The sequence below is a fragment of the Bubalus bubalis genome, chromosome 2 (genome assembly GCF_019923935.1).
Source record: "Bubalus bubalis isolate 160015118507 breed Murrah chromosome 2, NDDB_SH_1, whole genome shotgun sequence".
In the NCBI taxonomy this organism is placed as follows: domain Eukaryota; kingdom Metazoa; phylum Chordata; class Mammalia; order Artiodactyla; family Bovidae; genus Bubalus; species Bubalus bubalis.
The window spans coordinates 32,009,761-32,024,596 of NC_059158.1; the positions used below are offsets into that span (position 1 = coordinate 32,009,761).

A 14,836-nucleotide genomic window follows, 5' to 3' on the forward strand; every position below is an offset into this window, starting at 1 on the left:
CAAGTACTGCATTTCGGACTCTTTTGTTGACCATGTTGGCTACTCCATTTCTTCTAAGGGATCCCTGCCCACAGTAGTAGATATAATGGTCATCTGAGTAAATTCACCTATTCCAGTCCATTTTAGTTCGCTGAGTCCTAGAATGTCGACGTTCACTCTTGCCATCTCCTATTTGACCACTTCCAATTTGCCTTGATTCATGGACATGACATTCCACGTTCCTATGCAATATTGCTCTTTACAGCATTGGACCTTGCTTCTATCACCAGTCACATCTGCAACTGGGTATTATTTTTGCTTTGGCTCCATCCCTTCATTCTTTCTGGAGTTATTTCTCCACTGATCTCCAGTAGCATATTGGGCACCTACCGACCCAGGGAGTTCCCCTTTCAGTATCCTATCATTTTGCCTTTTCATACTGCTCAGTCATGCCTAACTCAGTTAGTTGCTCAGTCATGCCTAACTCTTTGCAACCCCATGGACTGCAGCCCACCAGGCTCCTCTGTCCTTGAGATTCTCCAGGCAAGGATACTGGAGTGGGTTGCCATTTCCCTCTTCAGGGGATCTTCCTGACCCAGGGATTGAACCGAATCTCCTGCACTGCAGGCAGATTCTTTACCAACTGAGCTACAAGGGAAGCTGTATATATATATATATATATATATATATATATATATAGTGAATTGGTTACCACAATAAATTTAGTTAATTCCATCACCACATGTATGTTCTTATGATGAGAACTTTTAAAGACCAACTTAAGTAAGTATCAAATAGATAATACAGTATTGTTAACTATAGTTACCATGCTGTACGTTATATCAGTAGAACAACAAAATTTTAGTGTCATCCTTACACAGGAGCCATGTTAATCTTCTCTGTATCTTTGCAATTTTAGTATATGTGTTGCTGAAGTGAGAACTATATAATTCTTCTTGGAGTTTGTGTCTTCTTAGGAGTTTGTCTATTTCATGTAAGTTATTTAACTTGTTGGCATACAATAGTTCATGGTTTTCCCCATAATCTTCTTTATATATGTAAGTTCTCTAGGAAAATATCTCCCTCATCCATGGTTTTAGTAATTTGTGCCCTCTTTCTTTTTTCATGGTCCGTGTAGCTAAAAGGTTGTCAAATTTTTTTTTTTTTTTCGGAGAGCTAACTGATGGTTTTGTTGATTTGATCTTATTTTTACTATTGATTGTCTATTCTCTATTTCATTATTTCTGTTTCAGTCTTTGTTATTTAACCTTTTGTCTCTCCTTACCGATATTCTCTATTTAGTTCTTTAGACACAATTTCTTTAATTCTTTGAATATATTTAAAATATCAGATTGAACAACTTTCCTTAGTAAGTCCAATATTTGAGTTTCTTCAGGAACAGTTTCTGCTGATTGCTTTTTCCCTGTATGGTCTATGTATGCTTGATACACATCACATTTCATATTTTTGTCATGTGTCTTGCAATTTTTTGTTGAGAACTGGGCATTTGAAATAATATACTATGGTAACCCTGGAAATCAGATTCTCCTCTCTGTTCAGAGTCTTTTTTTTTTTTTTTTTTTTGCCACTTGTTATTTTTCCTTGTTTGTTCACAGAGGTAAACTCTTAAAAATATTTGATGTTGTTAAATGCTATGTGAAAAAGAAAACAGCAGATTAGGGATGATCAGGAGTGCCAGAATTGGAGAAAAGTGAAAGTGGCTCAGTCATGTCTGACTCTTTGCGACCCCATGGACTATACAGTCCGTGGAATTCTCCAGGCCAGAATACTAGAGTGGGTAGCCTTTCCCTTCTCCAGGGGATCTTCCCTACCCAGGGATCGAACCCAGGTCTCCTGCATTGCAGACAGATTCTTTACCAGCTGAGCCACAAGGAAAGTCCAAGAATACTGGAGTGGGTAGCCTATCCCTTCTCCAGTGGATCTTCCCAAACCAGGAATGGAACCCGGGTCTCCTAGATTGCAGGTAGATTCTTTACCAAATGAACTATCAGAGAAGCCCAGAAGGAGGTGGTAGCATTAAATAGTTGGATCAGAGCTGACCGTCCCGGAAAGGTGAAATTTGAGCAAGGACTTACAGATGGTTAGGAGTTAGCACATATCTGGAAGAGAAGCCTGTTAGAGTTAGATATTGCAGGTGCGGCCTCACTGCATTCTCACAAAACTCTTGCAGACATTCACTTTGGGTCCTGTTTAGACTGTGTTTTCAAGCAGTTTTCTTTTCTAATTTAGGATTCCCACTGTGAGCATCTGCCCAAGAGCAGAAGGTCATTCCATCTTAAAAACAAACAATAACAAATAAAAATGCACTTAAATTGTTACCTGGTTGCATTTGACCCTTTTCACCTACTTGTTTTGATTTAGGGTAGCATACACAGCGGAGAAGGCAATGGCACCCCACTCCAGTACTCCTGCCTGGAAAATCCCATGGACGGAGGAGCCTGGTAGGCTGCAGTCCATGGGGTTGCTAAGGGTCGGACATGACTGAGTGACTTCACTTTCACTTTTCACTTTCATGCATTGGAGAAGGAAATGGCAGCCCACTCCAGTGTTCTTGCCTGGAGAATCCCAGGGACGGGGGGGAGCCTGGTGGGCTGCCATCTCTGGGGTCATACAGAGTCGGACACAACTGAAGCGACTTAGCAGCAGCAGCAGCAGCATACACAGCACACTGGTTTGTTTTTTGTGATTTTTTTTTGCCTGTGTGTTTTGTTTTTGTTTCTTGGTGGCCATTCAGCTGTAATGCACATTTAGTTGAGGGGAAAAAATAATAAATTTTTTTCTGTTAATTTAAAGTAAATCAGGTTAATTAACAGAAATACACCTGCATAGAAATAATTCCATAAAACATCAGGAATTGTTTTTTTGTCTTACATAAAAATCATGATTTGTGGATCATAAAAGACACAGTACAAAATTTTCATTGGATTATAATTTTTGTTTGAAAATTTGATTCATGCCTTTCTACCCTGTCACTTAGTGATTATGTGACTTTGGATAAAAGATAAAAGTTACTCAGAGCCAACCAATAATATTTCTTGATACCTCTGAGTCCTGATTTAGCAGCAGTTCTGCCTGGGGACAGACCAACACTATCAAGTGACCAGATGCTGTTAGCTGGCGACACTGACTTGGTGGCCACACTCATCATGTACTGGTGAGAAAGGATTTTCTCTCATATTTATAAACAAGCATAAAAACTAGCAGAGGGATACGTGAGGCTCAGGTCCTATGGTGATGTTCTGGGCAAATTTGATGTCATTTGCATCATTGTAATTAATTCATCAATTTTACCTCATAGCATTGAAACATTTACATTTATTCTTGAGGTCTTCTCTGCAGTCACCTCTTACCCATACTATAACATGTGTGCAATTTTTATCTGCTTGGCTGTGTCCCAGTATCTTCTTGTCTAACCTAGAACAACATTCTTGGAGGATTCCATCATGGTATATCAAAGACCTGAGTCCCTCCAGCTAACTAAAGAAGCTTATTCTCATCACCGCTTTGCAGCCTGCTAGAACTCAGTGGCTGATAGCCAAGGTTGTGTCTATGATAGAGTCTTGGTCTTTATGCCACACATCGACCAAAATATTGAAGAAAGAGATCATGTAGCAGAAGCTAAGGCCACTGCAGTGGAGTTATGAATGGAGAAAGTTTATTTTATTTATTTATTTTTTACATGATTACTAAGTTTAATTCAATAGATACACCCACTCCTGCCTGGTAAACATAACAGGCTCCTCTCAAGGTTACATTGTGATGTGAGTACAGGTTTCTTGTTTTCAGTGACAGCTTTACAAAAAAAGTGTTAGTTGCTCAGTCATGTCCAACTCTTTGTGACCCCAGGAGTCCGCCAGGCTCCTCTGTCTGTGGGATTTTGCAGGCAAGAACTGCTAGCCAGACAACATGAATCTAATATGAACATTTGGAAGGTCTAGCATATCACAGAGGAATTTTTTTACATTTACATCTCACTTTCCTTTGCTAGCCCAGCTTTTAAAAATCCTAGAATAAACTCAGAAAACATTAAATTATGACAGAGCTGTTCACAAACTACTTCTCATCCATCAATCTTGGAGAACATATGTACATTACCTAAGCAAATGTTTATTAATGCAGGAGATTTCATTGGAAACCTGCTCCAAATGTTTAATTTTGTTATCTTCTTTTCTCCTTGGACTTAAAGACCAAGATGGCATCATTTTTGGAGCTCAGAACTCATTACTTGCCAATCCGCTCATACAGGTACAAAGACCAGGGTGAAATTTCACATATAGTATCTGACCCATGAGAGATTTCCCAGGAGGCTGGATTTTCTCCACTATTTTCTGCTTTGAATGCTTGAAGTGTGCCTTGTGACACCAACTCAGGAGATTTTGTGTGAAGTCATTCTGTCCTCATTTATTGCTTGGCTTCAGTAGGTGGAAAGAGATACCTCTGATGGCTGCAGATTATTTACAAGCTTGGAGATAGGTCCTATCTGGCACTTCTCATTTTATTAAGTCTTTCACTATCTCACTCCAGTGTAGCACAGTTAATCTGCTTTGTTTATTCTCTACATTTTTCATTCGGACACAGTTCTTTTCTCTGAGTGTTCCTTTAGAGAAGTATTCAGGCATTTGGAGAACCTTTTTTCCTCTTTAGAAAATGAGATAAAGGTATTCAAGCCAGATCAACTTCTCTCCAGAGAACACAATCCAGAAATTTAGAATTATTATGCAGGATTTATAAAGAAAGGTATTTCTAGATCAAAGTTGATTTTTATCTTTTATTATCTACCCATTGTCATCTTATTTGTCAATATCTCTACCTTTTACTTATTATAAATTAGGTCATGTCCTTTATTCTTTGTAAAAGACCATCATAATTATGAAGCAGTCTTCATTGTATATTCCAGTAAATAGAGAAGTTGATAACCTCTTTTTAATATATGAAAGAAATATTTCTGAAGATAAATAGGATATTGTTTTTTCAGAAGAGAATCTTGTGTGGTTGTCTTGGTATAGTTGCATGAATCTTTTCTTTAAATGATATCATGGGATTTGGTATATTTTTATATGGGTGTGTATAAATAGAAGAAGTGGTGGGATCAATCTTTTGATTCTTGACTCTATCTTCTGTCTTAATAACCTGTTCTAAGCACCACTGCCGTCCTTGGCATCTTTCTCAATTCATTGTTATCGCTGCTTCGTTCATTCCTGGTCTGTAGTTATGAACATCCAACTAAAGCTGCTGATTAGCGTCTACCTCTGAAAGGTTATTGCTTATAATTTTTCAGTGGGTGTCAAGCGGAGTGCTGTGCACCAGTTAGCAATCCCAGGGGAGGACTCTAAACACTTCTGCCCAATGCATCTTGGTATCAGAGTTGTCGAGGATAACACAGTGCTGTCAGGTACTGGCTACAACAATGCTAAACTCACAAAGAGCAGAAAGAGAGCGAGATCAGCTTCAGCAGTGCGTGTGGGTCCCCTGTGGCCAGCGTGTCTCTCCCTGGAGCTAATGAAGAGGAGTTGGCCTCTGCAAACCCCTCTCACACCGCAGTGAAAGGAGCCCTGTCCTCATCCCTCTCGGGGCAGATGTAATGGGGGGTTGGACAGGTGCCTCATCCTGCCCTTGCATCAAGCAGAGACAAAAGAGTGTTTGCTGCCCCTGAAACAAGGAAAGGTATTCCCACACAAGGTGACGAGCCTGGCACAGGCTGTGTGGGCTCTTTGTGTCTCGTTGAGGAACAGTTCCAGGCTTAAGGTCCACCTTTGTATTGGGGTCGAAAAACTGAGCGTGAGACCACCTTTCCCAGCAATAGGAATCTGTGTTTTTGATAATAAGAATTTATCCTAAATCCTTCAAATGCCAAAAAGTCACATCCACTGGAAAAGTCAGAAGAACCAGACCTGGGAGTTCAGGAATGACTGAGGTGTCTGGAATAAGGTGGTGGCTGGAGGGGGAGAATTGCGACTTGCCAGGAGCTGCGACTTGCCAGGCTCCGGCTACAATCCCTAAAGCCCTAATGCCCATTTTCATCATCCATGGGCAATCTCTAGGCTTTTTGTTTGCTTTTTCCAGTCTGTATCCACCACAAACAGCTTAAGCTGTTTTTAAGCCTCCCTTTCCACTTTACTTCTGTTGTTCCTATTAATTTAACTGGTATTTTTCTTATATAAAGCTCTTGGTTTGGGGTAGGACCCTTAGAGAGGAAACTATTAATAACATTAAAAATACATATATATGTATATTTACAAAACAATTTAAATAAAGAAAAACACATATTATGTTCCTATATGGGAAGGTTTAATATCATGAAAATGCCAATTCAAATTAATCTATATTTAATTAATTATAAAAAGAAATCCAGTGGTTTGGAGGGGGAGGAAATTAATGAAGTGACTTAAATATTTTTTGAAGAAGAAATGTGATTAGAAAGACTATTAGAAGCATGAATTAGTAAGGCCATATTTTCCCAACCAGATTTTAAAACGTATTAGAAAGCTGCTGTAATAAGAGTATACAACTGCCACAGGACAAATAATTGACCATCATAGCCCTTGTTTGCTAACCTTTTGCTGCAATAAAGAGCAAATTCAGATTCTTTTCTTCCAAAGCTAAAAAAATATTATTAGAAAAAAGTCATTTTTCTATTTTATTTTACATTCTCGAGGTCAAAGTTTCTAAAACTATCAGCATTTGCAGTGAGTTAATATTCTACAGACCTGCAGTCATTAGAGAGACTATATTTATAGTCAGTTTATAGGGAAGAGCAGTGAACTAAAAAGCATGTAACACTACAGCCTAGCCTAGACTTTATAATCTTTCATCTACTCTCATCTGTTTTTCTTTTGATTTTTTAAGATAAATTTAACTTGTATCTTTCTCACAGAATTTTGTCTCACAGAACATGTATAATAATGGGCATGTACAGTTCATTCTAAAGGAGATCAGTCCTGGGTGTTCTTTGGAAGGACTGATGCTATAGCTGAAACTCCAATACTTTGGCCACCTCATGCGAAGAGTTGACTCATTGGAAAAGACTCTGATGCTGGGAGGGATTGGGGGCAGGAGGAGAAGAGGATGACAGAGGATGAGATGGCGGGATGGCCTCACCAACTCGATGGACATGAGTGTGGGTGGACTCCGGGAGTTGGTGATGGACAGGGAGGCCTGGCGTGCTGCGATTCATGGGGTTGCAAAGAGTCGGACATGACTGAGCGACTGAACTGAACTGAACAGTAATGAACATGCACAATGTAAAGGAAGGAAGCTGGTATTTTATAAGGAATAAAACCCAAAGAGTACCTTTTTTTTCCCCTCTATTGAACAAATATTTAGTGGTTCCAGATCAAGAAGGCAGAGTAGGAAGATCCTGAGCTCAGCTCCTCCTGTGGGCACACCAAGACTACAGCTACATGCGGAACAATTATCTCTGGGAATGACCTGAAGACGAGCACAGCAGATTTTCTGCAGCTTGGAATGTAAACAGAATGCCATGTCAAGGTAGGCAGGAGGGTCAAAGATGCAGTCTAGACAGAACCTGTACCCAGAGCGCGTGACCCACTAGCGGGAGAGACATCACAACTGTGGAGGTGCCCTCTATGGAGTGAGGGCTCCAAGTCCCACCTGGGGACCCCCTTGGTACCTGCACAAGGAAGATGAGCCCCCATAACATTTGGCTTTGAAGACCAGTGGGGTTTACACTTGGAAGAGCTGGAGGGCTGTGGAAAACTGAGACTCTGCTCTTGAAAGGTTCACATGTAAACTCACTTGCTCTGAGTACAAGCACAGAGGCAGGAAAATGTGAAGGGCACCTGGGTCATACCCTGAAGGAGGCTCACTAGTCATTTTGGGAGTGATGCTGGAGGGGTAGGAAGCTGAGACACTTTCTCCAGGGATGAGGGCGTTGGCAGGTGCCATTGAAGGTACCTCTCCTTCACCTAGCTGGCCCAGGACTGGCAAGCAACATTTCTGTCACTCTCCATCAACTAGCTAACACCATGTGCACCACCCCAGATTCTCCTGAGGACCCACCCTGCTCAACTACCCCCTTAGTGGCCCCTGCCCCACCTGGCATGTGACCTAGCTGGCACGGGCAACTGTACAGAGTGGCTCCACCTCTGGGGAGCCATTGCCTGCATACCATGAGCCCATAGCAGTCAACAGAGCCACACAGCCCCAACCAGGGCACAATTGTGATCCAAACACAGCAGGAGGATGCACACAGCACACACAGGGGACACCCCAGAGCACCTGGCTCTGGTGACCAGGAGGAATTGCCCCACAGGACACCTTCTACAGAAGCCTACCCTTTCAACAACAGGAGCTGTAGCTCATCTACCTAATGCATACAAACAGACACACAGGCAAAATGAAAAGAGAAAGGAATTCTTACAAACCAAAGCCAAAGATCAAAACGTCAGAAAAAGAACTAAATGAGATGATAGCAATTTACCTGATAAAGTGTTCAAAATGATAGTCATCAGAACGCTCACCACAGTTAGGAGAGGAAGGGATGGACTCAATGAGGACTCGCAAAGACAGACTATATAAAAAAGACCCAGTCAGAACTGAAGAATTCAATAACCGAAATAGAAAATACAGTAGAGGAAATCAGCAGCAGATTAGTGGATGTAGAAGAACGGATCAGCAATCTGGAAAACAGGTTAGTGGAAACCACCCCATGAGAACAACAAAAAGAAAAAATGAATAAAAACCAATGAGGATTAAGGCTCCCTGGGACAACTACAAGCATACTAACATTTACATTAGAGAGGCCCCAGAGGAGAAGAGAGAAAGGGATGGAAAACCTGTTTGAAGAAATAATGGCTGAAAACTTCCCTCTCCTGGCGAACAAAACAGAAGACAAGTCCAGGAAGCACACAGAGTTCCAAACAAGATGAATCAAAGACACCCACACCAAGACACATTATAATTAAATGTCAAAAGTTAAAGACAGAGAAGAGTCTTAAAAGTTTTGTAGTATTTCTTTTTACATTTATAAGAATAAGTGCAGAAAAGAGTTTATTGCTATCCCCTTCTGGGAGACAAGTCACCAAATAAAATCTTCATCTCACTAAAATTTTCCAAAAATCTATAACCAGTATGTTCTCACTGCCTATAAATAACCAATGTTATAGGGTCATTGGGTATATAAAACCTATTGTAAATGCTATTATCTACTTCAGGACATTTTATCCTTTCTTATTCTTTCTGAGATGTTCTAACCTTTTCCAGTGAATGCAGATTTCTTCTGTGAAGGAAACAGCAATTTTATAAATTTAGGAAAAATATTCCTGGAACAGAAGTATAATTGTTAAAATTCAATATTTGAACATTATGTCTCATATTCCATTTTTTTAAATTCCTGAAATGAAGGATAGGGCATAAGATAGTTGTTTTGTATTACTCTGGAATACTGTAGATTCTTTATTTATTGTTTCTCTTTAACTTTGTCTCTTCTCTAAAACCTGATTTTTTTTCAGGAGCTTAGAAATATGCCAAGAAACCAGTTTTCTACCTCTGCCACCAATTGATATCATTGCTTCATTACTTTTTAAGACAAGTCACAGAAATACTGGGTTTTTTCAAAGGTGTTACATAGTTTCCCCAAATAACAGTATAAAGAAAACACTAACTTTTATTTTTTGATATTGCTTTTTAGAGAAATTATTATAAAATTTGGGGAGCAAATTTCATGACCAAATTTGGTAGGCATCATTGCTTAAGGTTATTACATCAGATCCTTTACTTTCTTCAACCTTTATCTCATGTATTTTTTTTTAATCCTAGTGTGTTCTATGAACTTTTGTACACACTTTGCCTTTAAACAAGCTGTTGAAAGACAACTTCTGTGAAGGAAAACAACCTCACAACACAGAACAGCAGTCAAAACTGGGAATTCTTGCTTTCAAAAGTAAAGAGGTGGTAGAATGTGCAGGGACGCACTCTTTAAATTTCAGTGGAGCTTTGTGTTGTGTTGTTTTAGCTGCTCAACATTCCGGATCTTAGTTCCCAGACCAGGGATCATCAAACCCAGGCCCCCTGCAGTGGACACGCAAAGTCTTAACCTCTGGACCACCAGGGAAATCCCTTAGTGACATCCCTTATGCTTTGCTTCTCTTCATCTTTCTGTGTGTCTTTCATTTGTGGGGAAGCACGGAGCCTCCTCAGTCGGTGTTCAATCCCACCTTCTGATTCAGTCGCCTCAGAATTATGTCTCGAAAGATCTGAGTGACTCAGCAAATGCCTGTCATTCTCCCTTTTTCTCAAAACATGTGTTATTTTCCCCAAATTATTAGTTAAATCTTGATGTAATGGTCCTTCAGGACTATAGGAACAGAATTTTTGTATCTTATGTATTTATTTATTGGGAGAGTGAGCATGTTTGTGTGTGTGAGGGGGAAGGAGCCTGAAATATGAAGGAGACAGAGGAGTCATCTCTCAGAGAAGGACCTGCTTTAGTGATTCCATTTGATTCATATTCCTTTTTTAAGTCTAAGAAATCATATATTTTATAATTAATTTTGGAGTTTAATTTCCTTTCTCTCTGCCTGGCTACATGCTACTCATCCTTCCAGGCCTAGCTGAAACTTTAGCCCTAGGCAAGAAGGGATGAACGCCACTGACACTCGAATTCACTCTTAAGAAACTTACGTTGTAGTTATTTGTAACCAGATATTATTTTGTGTCCTTGTGTTCAAACTCGTTTAATATAATGACGGTGTCTTTCTCATTCGTTTCTCGTCTCTGGGAGGTGATGGGACACAGTGAACAAGTATAAGGGCTTTCAGTGTAGACAGACATGGGTTTGAAGGCCGCCCTGTCACTTTCAAGCTTCTCCTTGAACACATGATCACTTCATAGATGGCAGATTGTGATGAGGAGTAAATGAAGCGGTCCAACATGTTGGTGGCTTTAGATAGTCAAAAATTAGTATGATTCTCTTCCTATCTCTTACAGCACCTATGTTTGGGCTCGGAAGTAACAGATACAAAGCACATTTATACTGAGTGAATAAATGGTTGAAGTAATAGAATTTTAATCTATTCTACATCCTTAACAAATGTAAATCACAGTTACTGCATTCTAACATGCTTGTCATCATGTGTGCAGAATCCTAAAACTATACATAACAGTTTAGAAACGTTCTGCGCTATTTCTGAACTCAAGAATTATCCTTTCTTTTATTTGGTTTCCAATATCCTGTTATTGGTTTGACTTCTATTGCATTTGTGCCGAGAACAAAACAGATGTCTTCTACATTTTACCCTAAATCGCCCATGGTTTCTTCCCTGGCAGTCTTTTATACTGGTCCCGGTCTCCATTAGGCACTAGCCCTTCTGATGATTACCTTGGCTTTCTTCCAAGTGGAGCCTTCTAATTTTAGAGTCAAAACACTGGAAGAACAAACCACAGATGTGCATTGAAATATGCACAGTATGGGTACAGAGCTATTTCTAAGAGTTATAATAAGAAACATCTTTAACCTGAAGATGTTGTTTGGAAACAGCATCTCTCCCTTTCTTTTTCTTTGTCTAGTCTGGGAATCCTACCTTATTTTTCCTACCTCACACTGGGATTTGAGAAACTAAAAATATCTTATTAAAACATTTATTTTCCAAGTGTACTCTGCATCTCTTCTACAATGGCAGGTCATAATAGATTTTAAATATTATTTTCAATTCAGAGCAAGCTTTTGTTTATTATATAATACAAAACATTTTTTGCACTTTATAATTCAATTAGTCTCCTAAGAATATTTCAGAAGAAAAAAAGAAAACAAAACTTTTCTCCAAAAGAAAGTCAGAAACTTGACTATTACTGGAGTCCAAACTTTTTCAAGGCCAGAATTATGGCTGTCTCAAAGTAGGTAAGTCACTTTGGAGTCGCAAAGATCTGATTTTAAACACAAATTCTGACCCTTGGCAGTCATTTATTCTTGATTAAGTAGAGAAATCTTTATTTTCTATATCCTATACCTGCAGTAAAATAAAACACAGAAAATACTAGAGGGATTGTTTAGTGAATTTATCTAATGTAGATGCTCTAGATACATTTTTCAAGAGAAAACTCTTACTTTAAGTAAGATTTAGAATCTGAATTGCAGATTGCGTGCTAAGTCCCTTCAGTCATGTCTGACTCTGTGTGACCCTATGGACTGTAGCCTGCCAGGCTCCTCTGTCCATGGGAATTCTCCAGGCCAGAACACTGGAGTGGGTTGCCCTCCTCCAGGGGATCTTCCCGACCTAGGGATCAAACCTGCATCTCGTATGTCTCCTGCATTGGCAGGCAGGTTCTAAATAGATTTTTAAAGAGAAATGTCATATTTTAAGTAAGATTTAGAATCTGAATCGTAGATTATCACTGATCTATTTGTAATGTCCATTTGGCAAGGGCCCTTCTTGCTGGGGTCACATTGGTTTCCAAGATAAAGGTGAAATTGTTCTGAATCCCCTCCAAGAATTCTAGGAATCTCTGGAAGAAGTGGGGGAGGCGGCCGGAAGTAGAGGCCTGTGCCTCTCAGAGCTTCTCTTGATTTTCAGTCTCTCGTTTCCTAATTTCTCCCCTCCCACAGTCTTTTCCTTTCTGGATGTTCTGCCTCTTTTCTGAATCTCACTGCCTCCTGGACACACCCAGGTCTGTATTTCCCCAAGTGTTAACTTATGGTATGTGTTATCTGACTTTATTAAAATATTGAAAATATGGGACAAGGAAAGGGAAAATTGCACAGTAGTCAGAGCAGCTTAAAAGCGAGTGTATGACGTAAAGTTGAATTTTCTGTTCTTGAAAGTTTCGTCCGGCATTTCTCCCATGGTGAGTCTTCTTCTAGTGCTTGTGCTTATGCCCAGTCACTCAGCTGTGTCCGACTCTTTGCAGCCTCATGGACTGTAGCCCACCAGGCAACTCTGTCCCTGGGATTTCCCAGGCAAGAAGAGCGCTCTTCCCAGGAAGAGCGCATTGCCACTTCCTACTCCAGGGGAATCCTCCTGACCTAGGGATCGAACTGTGTCTCCAGAGCGTTCCTTAGCCTTCTACTAGGTTGCTGGTCACCTGCCAGGTAGCTGGGTCTGCTCTTGTCTTAAAGCCCCTCCAGCCCCGTCTCACTTTCTTGAGACTCCAGCAGCCCCAGTTCCCTTGGGCTTCTTTGGCACAGACATCGATACTCCCTTTGTCTCGTGTTTCCACCACAGGGCTAATGTATAGCCATATTTATTAGACGACTTCATCAGTCTTCTAATATAGGCCATTAGGCAGTGCTTTTCTTTTCCCTTTGTCTTTCTTTTTTTCTTTTTTTGAACTCAAGGAAACTGGCGGGCTACGGTCCATAGTGTCACAAAGAGTCAGACAGGACTGAAGCAACTGAGCGCGCACACGTGCACATTCTGAAAGAATCTCAGATCCCCTCTTACATTTTTAAGTTGATGTTCTCAAGTTTGTTATCCTGCATTTCAGTACCCTCCCTGCTTTTAACTATCTTCGAATATCTTACATCTCACAGAATGGTTTCCTTGTCTGCATGGAAACCAGTTATCCCTGCTCCTCTCTTATGGCCTGGACTGAGTGTATGGCAGGAATACCTTCATGGTTGTAACCCTGGTGGAGCCCGACTCAGCTCCTGGGACTTGTTCAGTGCTCAAAAATCTGTCAAGTTTAGTGGAGTGTATAGAGGCCCCTATGGGGATTAATAGAATCAGGGCTCAAACAAAAACCCTGGTTCCCAGACTCTGCTAAGCAAAAACATTTGCTTCTGACTCCTTGGGAATTCCACATGTACTGACTGAGAAGGTTTCCCAGGCAGCACTCACCCAGCCCTCTCCCTCAGGATGGGCTGACTGTAGAACAAGCCTTATCTAGAGTCAGACAGATGCGTCTGGAGACCCGCATTCCACTCCCAGACACTGGTTCCCAGTACAGTTGGGAGGCAAATGTGAAAGTTGACTTATTCAAACTTACCATGTTGTTGAATTTATTCAGCATACACTGTCAAAATGGAATGCTGAGTTGTTTCAAGTAATTTTCAAAGTGTAAACATTTTACTTAAAACACCATTAATTAAATTGTCTCATTTGATCAAAGGCCCTGGCCATATGTCGGTCCATAAAAAGACCAACTCAGGTGCCTTCAACCTAAATATTAGTTCAGGTATACAACTTACAGTAGGAATGTTTGATGCAGCTATGTTTGGGAAGCTCATAATTCCAGATGAAACATACATGTGCCATCGCCCCTTTCTTAATATTCTTTTTGCACCCTCTGAAATGTATGATTAAATGATTAAAAAACAAAAGCAAAAACAGAAACAGTTCAGCAAGGAAGAGATAAGCGAAGAAAGTCAGGCGGCGTCTCACATCTCTTACTTTCTACTTTCTTTAAAATTTTATTTGTTTGGCTGTGTCTGCTCTTAGTTGTAGCACACGGGATCTTTAGTTGTTACTTGCAGGAATCTTAGTTACGGCATGCGAATCTTAGTTTTGGCATGTGGGATCTAGTTCCCTGACCAAGGATCAAGGCTGGTCCCCTGCATTGGGAGTCCACAGTCTTAGCCATTGTACCACTAGGCAAGTAAGACCCTTACTTTGTACTTTTGATGCCTGTCTTTTATTGCTCTTTCCTTAAGTGAAATGAAAATTTGGACAAGAAATAATGAAATGAATAAACTTGAACTCTTTTCTGACAGGGACTATCTTAGACATTTGGTAGCCATAGGACTTGTAAGAACCAAGGCTGATACCAATCCATTACACTACAGTAATCATCACTGGTTTAGTTTTTTATGCCATCCATTTTATCTTGGTAAGAATAAAATGATAAAAAGAGATAATAAATGGCTAAACTTGATATGCAAAGA

The 14,836-nt window shown here is 40.2% G+C and overlaps 1 protein-coding gene and 1 non-coding gene across 4 annotated transcripts in view; one reads left to right on the forward strand and one right to left on the reverse strand.

Moving 5' to 3' along the window:
- Positions 1–14,836, forward strand: part of LOC102405714 (24-hydroxycholesterol 7-alpha-hydroxylase) — a 101,997-nt gene that overhangs the window by 35,960 nt on the left and 51,201 nt on the right. The gene's annotated exons all lie outside the window — the stretch shown is intronic.
- Positions 817–922, reverse strand: LOC112583035. The gene has a single exon (XR_003107399.3). It is a non-coding gene; the product is annotated as a U6 spliceosomal RNA (small nuclear RNA).